The sequence below is a fragment of the Crotalus tigris genome, unplaced genomic scaffold, assembly GCF_016545835.1.
Source record: "Crotalus tigris isolate CLP2741 ecotype Arizona unplaced genomic scaffold, ASM1654583v1 scf7180000020998.99666, whole genome shotgun sequence".
Taxonomy (NCBI): domain Eukaryota; kingdom Metazoa; phylum Chordata; class Lepidosauria; order Squamata; family Viperidae; genus Crotalus; species Crotalus tigris.
Genome location: NW_024098306.1, coordinates 1 through 14,133, shown reverse-complemented (window position 1 = coordinate 14,133; position 14,133 = coordinate 1).

Below are 14,133 nucleotides of genomic sequence, written 5' to 3'. Positions count from 1 at the left end.
CCACCCCAAGGTGTCCGTTATCTCATGGCGCCACACCTTCGAACAGAGGGATCAACGGTCCGGTGAGTCAGCCAAGGAATACATCGCCGCGTTACGGAAGGCCGCCAAGCCCTGCGAGTTCAAGGACCTCGAGGAACGACTGAGGGACCGATTCGTGTGCGGGTTGAGGCATCGAGAGCTACAACAGAGACTTTTCGCTAAGGAAGAATTATCCTTCCAAGACGCTTTAAGGGAAGCCACCGCGGAAGAAGCAGCAGGCGGCGCCGTCAAGAACATGCGGCCGATCAGAAGCAGTGCAGAGGGTGCGTCCGTGCACCAAGAAGACGTCCGACGAAACTCCGAGGAGGATCCGGACGAAGACGTCGACCGTCTACACCCCGCGAAGGGAGAAAATCAGAAGGAAAGCTCTTCAGCTCCGCTCAAGTGCATCGGCTGTGGAGGTCGCCACAGGAGAACCGACTGCAAGTTCCGCTCCGCTACCTGCCGGGCATGCGGCAACTAGGGCACATTGCAGCTGTGTGTCTGGGCCGACGAAAGGCACAACCTCAAGAAGAACGCCTGAAGGGTACCAGAGTCCCCAGCCAGAATAGGGTAGGTTTTTGCGCTTCGCGTAGAAACATTTGTAGGACAGGCACACACAAGCCCATGAAGAAAAAGCTGTCACTCAACGTGAAGCTACAAGGGGTTCCATTATCTATGGAACTAGACACAGGGTCTGCCCTTTCCATCATTTCATTGCATACATTTAGGAAGATTTGTTCCAGTAGTGGGACTAAGGCCAAGTTAAGGCCTTCTGATATTGTATTAACTGATTTTCAGAACTCAAGAGTGTGTGTTAAGGGGGAGGCCACCCTTAACGTGCAATACAAGAGTTTTGAAGGTCCACTAGACTTGTTAGTAGTAGGGGGTGAAAGAACGAGTCTCATAGGACTCGAGTGGTTTGAGGCCCTGGGGATACACGTCACAGGACTCAACAGCTTACAAACACTCGACCTACAGGAAGTCTGCAAGGAATTTGCAGATGTTTTCAGCCCCCAGCTGGGCACATTCAAAGGACCACCTGTGTCCTTAAAGCTAGACCCCACTGTCACTCCCATTAGGATTAAAGCAAGAAGGGTCCCTTTTGCTTTAAAAAGTAAGATTGACACTGAATTAGACAAACTAATCCAACAAGGAATCCTAGAACCTGTTGATTCCAGCCCATGGGAGACCCCCATTGTCACGCCTCTAAAGGCAAATGGGGACATTCGCATTTGTGCTGATTACAAATGCACACTCAATAAGGCATTGCAGCAACATGCCTATCCTGTTCCTGTGGTCAGTCACATCCTGGCCTCTCTCAAGGGGGGGCGTGTTTTTGCAAAGCTTGACCTAGCTCAAGCATATCAACAGCTGCCTGTTGATAATGATGCTGCCATAGCTCAGACTATTGTGACCCACAGGGGAGCCTTTAAGGTAAAAAGGCTGCAGTTTGGAGTGAATGTCGCTCCTGGGATTTTCCAAAGCGTAATGGAAAACACACTACGAGGTATACCAGGGGTCTGCCCCTACTTTGACGATGTCTTGATTGCAGGAGACTCCACACACATTCTAGCTGAAAGGCTTAGGGCTGTCCTGTTAAGATTCAGGAAATCAGGCCTTAAGCTCAGAAAAGACAAATGCAAGATTGGGGTGCCTTCTACTGAATTTCTGGGATTCAAAATTGATGCTGCTGGGATTCATCCTGCTGAATCCAAACTAACTGCTATTTTAGAAGCACCCAGGCCAAAGTCTAAGGCCGAACTTCAGGCCTTCTTAGGCCTCCTGAATTTCTACAATTCTTTTCTTCCACATAAAGCTAGTGTAGCTGAGCCTCTTCACAGGCTACTAGACAAACAAGCTGTGTGGCTGTGGTCACAAGCACATGAGGCTTGCTTTAAAGAAGTCAAGGCCTTGCTCACTTCTAACAGTGTTCTTGCACATTTCAACGAGTCTCTCCCTGTGTGCATCGCTTGTGATGCATCCCCCTACGGGTTGGAGCTGTCCTGAGTCACCTCAGGTCTGATGGAACTCAGGTTCCTATTGCATACTACTCCAGAACATTGTCTTCTGCCGAGCGCAACTACGCTCAGATAGACAGGGAGGCTCTGGCTGTTGTTGCTGGAATTAAAAAATTCCACGATTTTCTATATGGCAGGCATTTCACGGTCTTCACTGACCATAAGCCTCTGCTGGGACTGTTTACCACACGTAAGCAGACTCCCCACATCATTTCCCCTAGAATGCTTAGGTGGTCTATTTTTTTGTCTGCATATGATTTTTCATTACTCCACAAGCCTGGGAAAGAAATGGCCATGCTGATGGCCTCAGTAGGTTGCCTCTGCCAGTAGTAGAAGCTGACCCCGCGCCAGCTGTCAACATTCTATCAATCCAAGCCTTGCCCGAGCTTCCTCTTAGTGCCAGGGATGTTACCGCTGAAACAGGTACAGATCACACACTTTCACGTGTCCGCTCCTGGGTCCTGTCCGGGTGGCCTGAGCACTGCCCTATTCCTGAGTTTCAGAGTTTCTGGTCCAAAAGGAACGAATTGTCCCTTTCTCAGGGTTGTTTGCTTTGGGGAAACAGAGTTGTCATTCCCACCTCAATGAGGACTAGGGTCTTAGAATCCCTCCACGAGGGTCATCCTGGCATTGTTCGTATGAAGGCTCTTGCACGCAGCCACTTGTGGTGGCCTGCTTTAGATAAAGATATTGAGGCTAAGGTACACGCATGCCACATGTGCCAACGATCTCGCCCAGAGATGCCCCAAGCTCCTGTGCATAAATGGGAGGAAACACAGTCCCCATGGTCTAGGGTGCACATTGACTACGCTGGGCCCTTTCAGGGCCAGTTCTTCTTGGTCCTTGTTGACAGCCATTCAAAATGGCTTGAGGTTGTGCCTGTCTCGTCCACCACCACTGCAAAGACTATTCAGGTACTGAGGGGGATTTTTGCTGCACACGGGCTGCCAGATGTCATTGTGTCTGACAACGGCCCTCAATTCACCTCCTCCGAATTCCAAGCTTTCTTACAGGCAAACCTGATTCGTCATGCCACATCTGCGCCTTTTCACCCATCCACCAACGGTATGGCTGAACGCATGGTGCGCATCGCAAAGGACGCCTTGAAGAGACTCACCTACGGGGACTGGCATCACAGGTTGGCTGACTTTCTCCTTTCTTATCGCACCACACCGTCCACTTCTACAGGGAGAAGTCCAGCTGAACTTCGTTGGGGGCGCCAACTTACTACTAGACTTGACCGGTTGCATCCGGACAGACTGCCTTCATCTACCTCACATCCTAGGGCACCTAGACAACTACTTGTGGGTGCCCCGGTTTGGGCTCGCAATTACGGGCCTGGTCATACATGGGTCCCCGCTTCTGTGTCCAGGATCACAGGTCCTCTCTCCTACGAGGTTGCCCTGGACAACGGTCGTGTCCTGCGTCGGCACATCGACCAACTCCGCTCTAGGCGGGACTTTTCTGCTGAAACTCCTGGGTCTTTTCCAGGGGGGGAGGGGGACCCTTTGGAGCAAAGGGAAGGGCAAGAGCTACTGCCCATCGCCACTGAGGGAGCCACAAACGGCTCGTCCCAAGGTTCTGCAATTGCTCCGAAAAGGAAGTCTTGGAGCTTACCCACACAACAGGCACTCACGCCTACTCCAGCCAGGGAGTTACCCCGGGGGCATACTCACTTTCCACACACAGCACACAGCACTCCAGCAACGGAGGATACCCGGGGGCATCCCAACAAATCATTCCCCGCAAGAGAGCTGGCACACAATGCCCAAGGTTGGCCTGACCTTACCCCAAATCCTACAGGGGGTCAAACATACACAGAGCTAGTCGAGGAACCAAGTCCCGACTACAACACCCCTAGCACAAATCAGGGGACACCTGAGTTTTGGGAGAGTACAGAAACCCACACGAGCCCAAACACAGAATGGGGTTCAGGGAATAGACAGCCTCCTGACAGGTCTTGGACTGACCTAGGGGGTTCTACAGAGACGCCCAGCAGTGGCTATCACTTCAAGGGGCCTGAGGGTCTACAGCTAGGTAGGACAACCAGGTCACAAAGCAACAGAAGCCCTGGCCTGACGAGCCCGGTGGGCAAGCAAGCAGGCCAGGCATCGGGGCACAGTCCTTGGAAGACACCAGGGCACAGTAGAGAGAACAGGCTCATGCCTCCCTCCAGTCAGGGGACTTATGCCAGTAACCCAGAGCTAAGAAGGTCACAGAGAGCAAAGAAATCTCCTAAGTACCTAGAAGATTACATAACATTGTTGGCAAGACAGAAGCCAGTAAACAGTGGGAACACTGGGGAGCAAATTGTCGTGTAAAATAAATGTTGTATGTTGATAGTAGTTTTAGCCCGGGGGAAAGGGGTGTTATGTCCCGAGCCTTGCAAACGGCTCGGGCGTTTGCAGGCAGTCCCGGGCAGGTGCAAAGCTGCCCGGGACCAGACAGGCTGTCGCCAGCGCCGTGCGCATGCGCGGGTGCTGGCGCGGGAAAAGTAACCCATTTACCCGGGAGTTGCCTATATAAGAGGCTGTGAGGCGTTTGGGCTGAGCTGAAGCCATCTTCCTGTAAGCTGAACGCTGAATAAAAGAACCTGAGAACTCCAGCTGTTTCTCGTGTCTGTTTTCCCGCCAAGGACGCAACACCGGGAGCGCTTGGTTTTTACCGGGACGGTCGCCGCCCTAGGCCCGCCTCCCGTCCCTCCCCGCGTGGGAAAGCCAGCCTCTCGCCCACCCCTCCTCCCCTGCACCCAGGTAGGCAGGAGGCATGGGAGGGAGAGAGGAAGGAAGGAGATGGGAGGGAGGGAGGAAATGGGAATGAGGGAGGGAGGAAGGAAGGAAGGAAGGAAGGAAGGAAGGAAGGAAGGAAGGAAGGAAGGAAGGAAGGAAGGAAATGGGAGGGAGGGAGAAAGAAAAGAAGGAGATGGGGAGGACGGAGGGAGGAAGGAAGGAAATGGTAGGGAAGAAGGAAAGATGGGAGGGAGAGAGGGAGGGAGGAAGGGAATGGGAGGGAGGGAGGAAGGAAGGAGGGAGGGAGGAAGGGAGGGAGGGAGGAAGGAAATGGGAGGGAAGAAGGAAAGATGGGAGGGAGAGAGGGAGGAAGGAAGGAAATGGGAGGGAAGAAGGAAAGATGGGAGGGAGAGAGGGAGGGAGGAAGGGAATGGGAGGGAGGGAGAAAGGAAGGAGGGAGGGAGGGAGGGAGGAAGGAAGGAAATGGGAGGGAAGAAGGAAAGATGGGAGGGAGAGAGGGAGGGAGGAAGGAAATGGGAGGGAGGGAGGAAGAAAGGAAAAAGATGGGAGGGAGGAAGAAAGGAAGGAAGGAAGGAGATGGGAGGGAGGGAGGAAGGAAGGGAATGGGAGGGAGGGAGAAAGGAAGGAGGGAGGAAGGAAGGAAGGAAGGAAGGAAATGGGAGGGAAGAAGAAAAGATGGGAGGGAGAGAGGGAGGGAGGAAGGAAGGAAGGAGATGGGAGGGAGGGAGGGAGGGAGGAAGGAAATGGGAGGGAGGGAGGAAGGAAATGGGAGGGAGGAAGGAAGACAGAAAGGAAGGAAGGAGATGGGAGGGAGGGAGGAAAGAAGGAGGGAGGGAGGGAGGAAGGAGATGGGAGGGAGGGATGGAGATGGGAATGACCCACCCACTCTGCCTTCTGCTGCTGCCTCTCCCTTGGCTCTGTGCCCAGCTGCTATGGCCGAGGGGCAGGGGGCCAGCACTAGATCAGCACCCCACCCCCACTCCAGGCAGCCCCTCCCTTGAGGGGTGCACCATAGTCTTTGGTGCCCTACCTCGAAGGGGTTTTCTCTCAGCTCCTCCCTTCGCCCTGATTTCTAACCCAGAATGTGGCCCCTTTTTCTGAGGGCAACCATTGGGCCTGCCTCAACACCCCTTTTTCAGACCTTGGGGGGGGGGAGTCCAGTGGAACAGAGGGGAGGGTCTCCTTGTTATAATCCCCATCGCTCAGAATCTTCATCTGTGGAACCACCTTGAACCGAGAGATAGGAATATTAATAGAGTGCCAGACTTAACCATTGTCGATAAGAAAGACAATGGACGTGGCAGTGCCTGGAGACGGCAGAAGAGCAGGGAAGGAACTGGAGAAGATCACAAAATGCACAAAGAGCTGCAAATAGAAAGCAAAGTTAGCACCAAAAGCAATAGGGGTCTCAGGTGCCGTCCCAAAACATCTGGAGCATCACCTGAACCCCATCGGCATTAACACATTCACCAACAGTCCATTGCAAAAGGCAGCTTTGCTGGGAATAGTTGACAATCTGCGATAATCTCCTTCTTTCCTTCCTTCCTTCCTTCCTTCCTTCCTTCCTTCCTTCCTTCCTTCCTTCTTTTTCTTTCCTTCCTTCCTTCCTCCCTCCCACTCTCCCTCCCCCATTCCCATTTCCTTCCTTCCTTCCTTCTCCTTCCTTCCTTCCTTCTTTCCTTTCCTTCTTTCTTTCCTTCCTTCCTCCCTCCCACTATCCCTCCCCCATTCCCATTTCCTTCCTTCCTTCCTTCCTTCCTTCCTTCCTTCCTTCCTTCCTTCCTTCCTTCCTTCCTTCCTTCCTTCCTTCCTTCCTCATTCCCATTTCCTTCCTTCCTTCCTTCTTTCCTTTCCTTCTTTCTTTCCTTCCTTCCTTCCTCCCTCCCACTCTCCCTCCCCCATTCCCATTTCCTTCCTTCCTTCCTTCTCCTTCCTTCCTGCCTGCCTGCCTGCCTTCCTTCTTTCCTTCCTTCTTTCCTTTCCTTCCTTCCTTCCTTCCTTCCTTCCTTCCTTCCTTCCTTCCTTCCTTCCTTCCTTCCTTCCTTCCTCATTCCCATTTCCTTCCTCCCTCCCTCCCTCCCTCCTTCCCATTCCTGCTTGCCTGCCTGCCTAGCCCAGGAGGGGAGGGCGAGAAGCTGGCTTTCCCACGCGGGGAGGAGCGGGAGGTGGGAGGTGGGCCGAGGACGGGGAAAAACGAAGCGCTCCCGGGCTGCGGGGAAAGGTAGCGGGGCCAGGCGGGCGAGCGGGCCATGGAGGCGCTGGCGATGGTGGCGGCGGGCGCGGCGCTCCTGCTGGGGCTCTGCGCGCTGCTCTACTACAACCTCACGGCGGCCACGCGGTGCCGGAACGCGGTCAGCCTGCGGGGCAAGACGGTTCTCGTCACAGGTAGCTCCGGGGGCCGCTGCGCTCCCATCCGTGGCGGGGGGGGGGCGTCGAGGCTGGGGGGGGGGCGTTGGCATTGAGGAAACCCAAGAAAGTCCGGCCAGAAAAGCCCCTTTGGAACAAAGCAGGGGAGAACCCAAAGGGGAGGAGGGGAACCGGGAGGGTCCGCAGAGACCAGCCGTCGCCGGGGCTGCCTCGCACCTTGAGACCCCCCCCCCTTTCCGAGGCCGAGAGGATGGGGAAGGGCCGGACACTGGCCGGAGGGGCGCGGGGGAGAAAGTTCTGAGCCCAAGACCCGTTCCTGATCCAGCCAGGGGTAGCCAGACTTCGGGAGGGCGAACAGAATAACAGAGAAGGGACCTTGGAGGTCATCTAGTCCAACCCCCTGCTCAGGCAGGAAATCCTATACCATTTCAGACAAATGGCCGTCCAGCCTCTTCTTAAAAACTTCCAGTGTTGGAGCATTCACCGCTTCTGGAGGCAGGTGGTTCCACTGGTTAATTGTTCAAACTGTCAGGAAGCTTCTCCTTAGTTCCAGATTGCTTCTCTCCTTGATGAGTTTCCACCCGTGGCTTCTTGTCCTGCCTTCAGGCGCTTTGGAAAATAGTTGAACCCCACCCTCTTTTTTTTTGAGGCAGCCCCGCAATTATTGGAAGAGGGCTCTCATGTCAGTCTACTGCTTCTCTTTGCCTGACTAGACAGATGATGTTGCTGGCTGGTTCGGAGGTGGCTGGAAACCAGCTTTTCAGGCTGTTCCAGGCTCTGTTGGTATGGAAATGGGAGGGAAGAAGGAAAGATGGGAGGGAGAGAGGGAGGGAGTCCCTTTCCTTTTTTCCCCCTTTTTTATATATACTTTTATTAGTTTTTTATAATCAGAAGGGCTTAAAATATTATCAGCAACATATTGTCTGGGTTTTATTGTCTAGTTTATTAATACATATAATAATAATAATAATAATTTCTATTTGTAGGTCTTTGTATTTTGAAAGAACTGGAGAAGATAACAAAATACAAAGACCTACAAATAGAAATAGAAAGACTGTGGCAAAAGCAAGCAAGGGTAGTACCAATAGTCATAGGTGCCTTGGGTGCAATCCCAAAACAACTGGAGCACCACTTGAACACCATTGGCATTGACAAATTCGCTGTTAGTCAATTGCAAAAGGCGGCCTTACTAGGAACTGCTTCCATCCTGCGACGATATCTGTAATACATCAAACATCCACATCTGCCTATCCCAGGTCCTGGGTAAGGATTCGATAGGTAGACAAAATGCCAAATCCAGTCTGAACATCTGGCTGACTGTGCGATGATCGATAATAATAATAATAATAATAATAATAATAATAATAATAATAATAATAATAATAATAATAATAAAAATAATAATATATTATAATTATATATTATTATTATTATCGATCATCGCACAGTCCAGCCAGATGTTCCAGACTGGATTTGGCATTTTGTCTACCTATCGAGTCCTTACCCAGGACCTGGGATAGGCAGATGTGGATGTTTGATGGTATTACAGATATCGTCGTCAGGATGGAAGCAGTTCCTAATAAGGCCGCCTTTTGCAATTGACTAATAGCAAATTTGTCAATGCCAATGGTGTTCAAGTGGTGCTCCAGTTGTTTTGGGATTGCGCCCAAGGAGCCTATGACTATTGGTACTACCCTTGCTTGCTTTTGCCACAGTCTTTCTATTTCTATTTGTAGGTCTTTGTATTTTGTTATCTTCTCCAGTTCTTTCTCTTCTATTCTGCTATCTCCAGGCACTGCCACGTCCACTATCCAGACTTTTTTGTCTTTCTTATCGACAATTGTTAAGTCTGGGGTGTTATGTTGCAGGTGCTTGTCTGTTTGAATTCTGAAGTCCCAGAGCAGTTTAATTTTATCATTTTCTATGACTTTCTCTATTTTATGATCCCACCAGTTTTTGCTTACAGGCAAATGATATTTTTTGCAGATCTTCCAATGCACCATTGTTGCTACTTTGTCATGCTGCTGCTTATAATCAGTGTGTGCAATCGTCTTCCAACAGCTTACCAAGTAGTCCACTGTTTCTTCAGCTTCTTTGCATAGGCGGCACTTACTGTCTGTTGCTGTCTTCTCAATTTTGACTTTGTATGCATTTGTCCTTAAGGCTTGGTCTTGTGCAGCCAGAATTAGTCCCTCGGTCTCTTTCTTCAATTTTCCTGCTCTTAGCCATTGCCAGGTTTTATTATTATCTGCTTTCCCAGCTATTTTTTTCATGTATTGGCCATGTAGTGCTTTGTCTTCCCATGCCTCTATTCTGTTCTTCATTTGGTCTTTCTTGTAGGCCAGTTTGGTCTCTCCAGTAGTTAGTAAGCCTTCCTGATATACTAATTTCAGTGCATCTTCATCATTGTTCTTCAGATATTCTTCCAAAGCCATTTTTTCTTCTTCAACCATCTGATGTACTTGTAGCATTCCACGCCCACCTATTTGCCTTGGTAGATAAAGTCTATCAATGTCACTGCGTGGATGACGGGCATGATTCATTGTCATTATTTTTCTGGTCTGCCTATCCATTGCTTTTAGTTCTGCTTGAGTCCAGTCCACTATTCCAGCTGTGTACCTAATGACTGGGATTGCCCAGGTGTTGATTGCCTTTATGGTATTTCCTCCATTGAGTTTGGACTTTAAGATCTTCTTCACTCTCTTGATGTATTCACCTCTAATCTTTTTCTTGACTTCAGTGTGCTTGATGTTGTCAGCTTGAAGGATACCCAAGTATTTGTAGTAATCTTCCTCATCCAGACTCTTAATGTTATTTTCGTGGGGCATCTTGATTCCTTCAATTTTCACTACTTTTCCTTGTTTGATAGTAAGTGTGGCACATTTGTCCAAGCCAAACTCCATTACAATATCTTGGCTATATATACGGACAGTGTTGAGCAGCGATTCTATTTCAGATGATGTTTTTCCATACAGCTTCAGATCATCCATGTAAAGGATGTGGGATAGTCTAGCAGATGTTTTTGATGTTTGATAACCATGTCCTGAGTTATTCAGTATTGTTGACAGAGGAAACAGTGCAATAACAAATAGTAATTGTATATATCCACCCCGTGTCCTTTCAGTGAAGCAGTCGACGTGATGTGCCGGTGCCTGGAAGATGTGAGGGTCTGGAGGGGGGTGAACAGGCTTAGACTCAACCCTGACAAGACCGAGTGGCTCTGGGTCTTGCCTCCCAAAGGCCAACTGGATGGTCCATCTTTAGTCCTGGGGGGGGCAAATTTACCTCCCTCAGTGCAGGCACGCAACTTGGGTGTCCTCCTGGACTCACATCTAAATTTGGAACAACATCTATCGGCTGTGGCCAGGGGGACCTTTGCACAGGTTCGCCTAGTGCACCAGTTGTGGCCTTATTTGGACCGGGAGGCTTTACTCACAGTCACTCATGCACTTGTCACCTCAAGACTGGATTACTGTAACGCGCTCTACATGGGGCTACCCTTGAAGGGCGTTCGGAGGCTGCAGTTGGTTTAGAACGCAGCCGTGAGAGCGATTGTGGGCGCGCCAAGGTACGCCCACGTGTCCCCTATCCTCCGTGAGCTGCACTGGCTTCCTGTGGGTCTCCGGACGCAATTCAAGGTGTTGGTTATCACCTCAAAGCCCTTCAATAGGCATAGGGACAGGTTACTTACAGGACCGCATTGCTGCTGGTTCCTGCCGCACAGCTCCCATAGACCGGTGAGTCCCATAGATTGGCCTCCTCAGGTCCCTTTTGGCCATACAATGTCGTCTTGGCGGGCTAGCCTCCGGGAAGGGCCTTTCTGTGGTGGCTCCGACCTGTGAATCAACTTCCCCCCGATGCTCTACTACTCCCACCGCTGCTGCCGTCCTTTAGACACCGTTAAAACTCTCCTGTTCCCGCAGGCCTGGGGCTGATGTCCTCGGCGGGCCGGGATATGATCGGACTCACGGTATGACTGGATTATTTTATTTTATTGTTTTATGACTGTTTTTAATTTTGTACGCCGCCCTGAGTCCTTTGGGATTGGGCGGCATATAAATATTTGTAAATAAAATAAAATAAATAATGGGGATAATGAATCTCCTTGAAATATTCCTCTCTTGATATAACCTCTCCCAGCTTCTCCACCATTTGATCTGCAACTGTGTCTTCCATGTGCCATCGTTTTTGCACAAAATTTCTGATGTTTCTACTTACTCATGTTTATTTTCTAGGCACTCATTATCCAATCAGTGGCAGAGAGTCAATGCCTTTTTTGGGTAGGTCCCCATGTCCACATTCAGTTGGTCTTCCCTTCTCTTGCATTTTTTCCGAATCATTTTGTCTATTAGGAGTTGATCTTTTGTTCCTCTGCTATTGGGGCGGGTTCCTTTCTGCTCAGGTGGAAAGAGATTGTTTTCAACTAGATGCTGTTGTACTGCATCAGCTACCACACCAGTTAGTAATTTGAATGTTGTTGGCAAGCAGGTAATTGGCCTGTAGTTACCTGTTGTTGCCCCTTTTGCTGGATTTTTCATTATTAGGTAGGTTTTCCCAGTTGTTAGCCACTTTTCAATTTCTCCTCCTTGTAGTATATTGTTGAACTGTTTGGCAATGAGTGGGTGTATAACAGTTAGATGTTTCAACCAAAACCCATGCAGTTCATCTTCACCTGGTGCTGACCAATTTTGGATTTTCTTTGCTCTTTTTTCTACCATTTTTGTTGTTATTACTAGTCCTTTCATTTCAACTTCTGTTTTATTTGCATCCACCTCTTTTAACCAAGCCGCATCCTTGTTGTATTTCTTTGGGTTATCCCATATCTGCTTCCAGAACTGCACTGTTTCTTCCCTGTCAGGTACTGACTGATTCTTTGCAGTTTCTCCATTGATGGATTGGTAGAAACGTTTCTGTAATTTGGTTGAAATTGGAGGTCTGTCTGCCTATAGTTTGCATCGAGCTTCATATCTACTGATTTTCCTGGCTATAGCTGTTTTTGTTGCTTTATTAGTTCCAGTGCTTCCTTGATCTTCCTTGTTTCGAAGTGGTATTTCTTGATTAGGTATTCTTTGGTCTTCTTGTTCTTCAGCTTCTTTTCTTTCATCTGTTCTAGCTTGCTTGCATGTGATCTTAACTTGCTGATCTTATTTTCGAGTCTAACCTTCCATTTTTGTGGTGCACTGTTTGTTTGTTTTTCTTTTTTGTTGATTTTACATCCCAGGTATTCTGTTATAACTGCAGCTGTGCTGTACATTATTTGGTTTGTTTCTTGCAGTGAATTGGTGCTTATACTTGCTATTGCAGTATTTGCATCTTTTAATGCTTGTGCTAGCTGTTTCTTTGAAACAAGCTTCAATGCAGGCAGCCTTATTCTGTTGTTTTTGTGCTGTTCTAGATGCTCAGTTATTCTTTGTTTCAATTCTTTTATTTCTCTAGTTAGAGGGTTTTGTTCTTCCTGAGGTAGAGGTGCCTGGTTTCCAAATGAGAACAGTTGTATATCTCTATTGGATTCCTTCACTGCCAACTCCCCCTGGTTTGCCTCTACATTCTGAATTACTTCTGGTAAGGCTTTGATTTCTTTGCCCCGGGTAAACCTTTGCAGTTCATCCAATTCTGTTTCTGTGAATACTTTATTTCGTATTATAAATCTGCGTTGATCTGCTAGTCTCTGTTCTGTTATTTCTGATTCTGGATGTTGTTCTTTCCAGAACTGGTGCATTCGTTTTAGATATCCTATTCTTGTTGGACTTGATCTGTAGTAACAGATCATTATTTCTTTGTTTTCCATCACTGTGTATCTGCGACGGGTAAACACCTTTTCTTCCAGTAGTTCTGCAGCTGCTGGCCCTGGTTGCTCAGCCAACAGTCCTGAGTCCTTAACCCATTTTTCACCAGATATCCAGGAACTCCAATATCTAGTGCGGACCTTGTTAACCTGGGCGACGTCCGAGCCGGTATGGCATTCTGAAATTTACGTCTCACCATATTTTTTATGGGAGAGACACTCTTTGTCTGACTCCTCTGATGAGACCTGTTCAGTATGGTTGAACCTCTGGCATAGCTCTCATCTTCCTCAGAGTACACAAGCCCCACAAGCACGTCAAGATAGTGTCTCACTGGGGGTTTATTATTATTATTATTATTATCAATCATCGCACAGTCAGCCAGATGTTCTTACTGGATTTGGCATTTTGTCTACCTATCGAGTCCTTACCCAGGACCTGGGATAGGCAGATGTGGATGTTTGATGGTATTACAGATATCGTCGCAGGATGGAAGCATTCCTAATAAGGCCGCCTTTTGCAATTGACTAATAGCGAATTTGTCAATGCCAATGGTGTTCAAGTGGTGCTCCAGTTGTTTTGGGATTGCACCCAAGGAGCCTATGACTAGTGGTACTACCCTTGCTTGCTTTTGCCACAGTCTTTCTATTTCTATTTGTAGGTCTTTGTATTTTGTTATCTTCTCCAGTTCTTTCTCTTCTATTCTGCTATCTCCAGGCACTGCCACATCCACTATCCAGACTTTTTTGTCTTTCTTATCGACAATTGTTAAGTCTGGGGTGTTATGTTGCAGGTGCTTGTCTGGTTGAATTCTGAAGTCCCAGAGCAGTTTAATTTTATCATTTTCTATGACTTTCTCTATTTTATGATCCCACCAGTTTTTGCTTACAGGCAAATGATATTTTTTGCAGATCTTCCAATGCACCATTGTTGCTACTTTGTCATGCTGCTGCTTATAATCAGTGTGTGCAATCGTCTTCCAACAGCTTACCAAGTAGTCCACTGTTTCTTCAGCTTCTTTGCATAGGCGGCACTTACTGTCTGTGGCTGTCTTCTCAATTTTGACTTTATATGCATTTGTCCTTAAGGCTTGGTCTTGTGCAGCCAGAATTAGTCCCTCGGTCTCTTTCTTCAATTTTCCTGCTCTTAGCCATTGCCAGGTCTTGTTATTATCTGCTTTCCCAGCTATTTTTT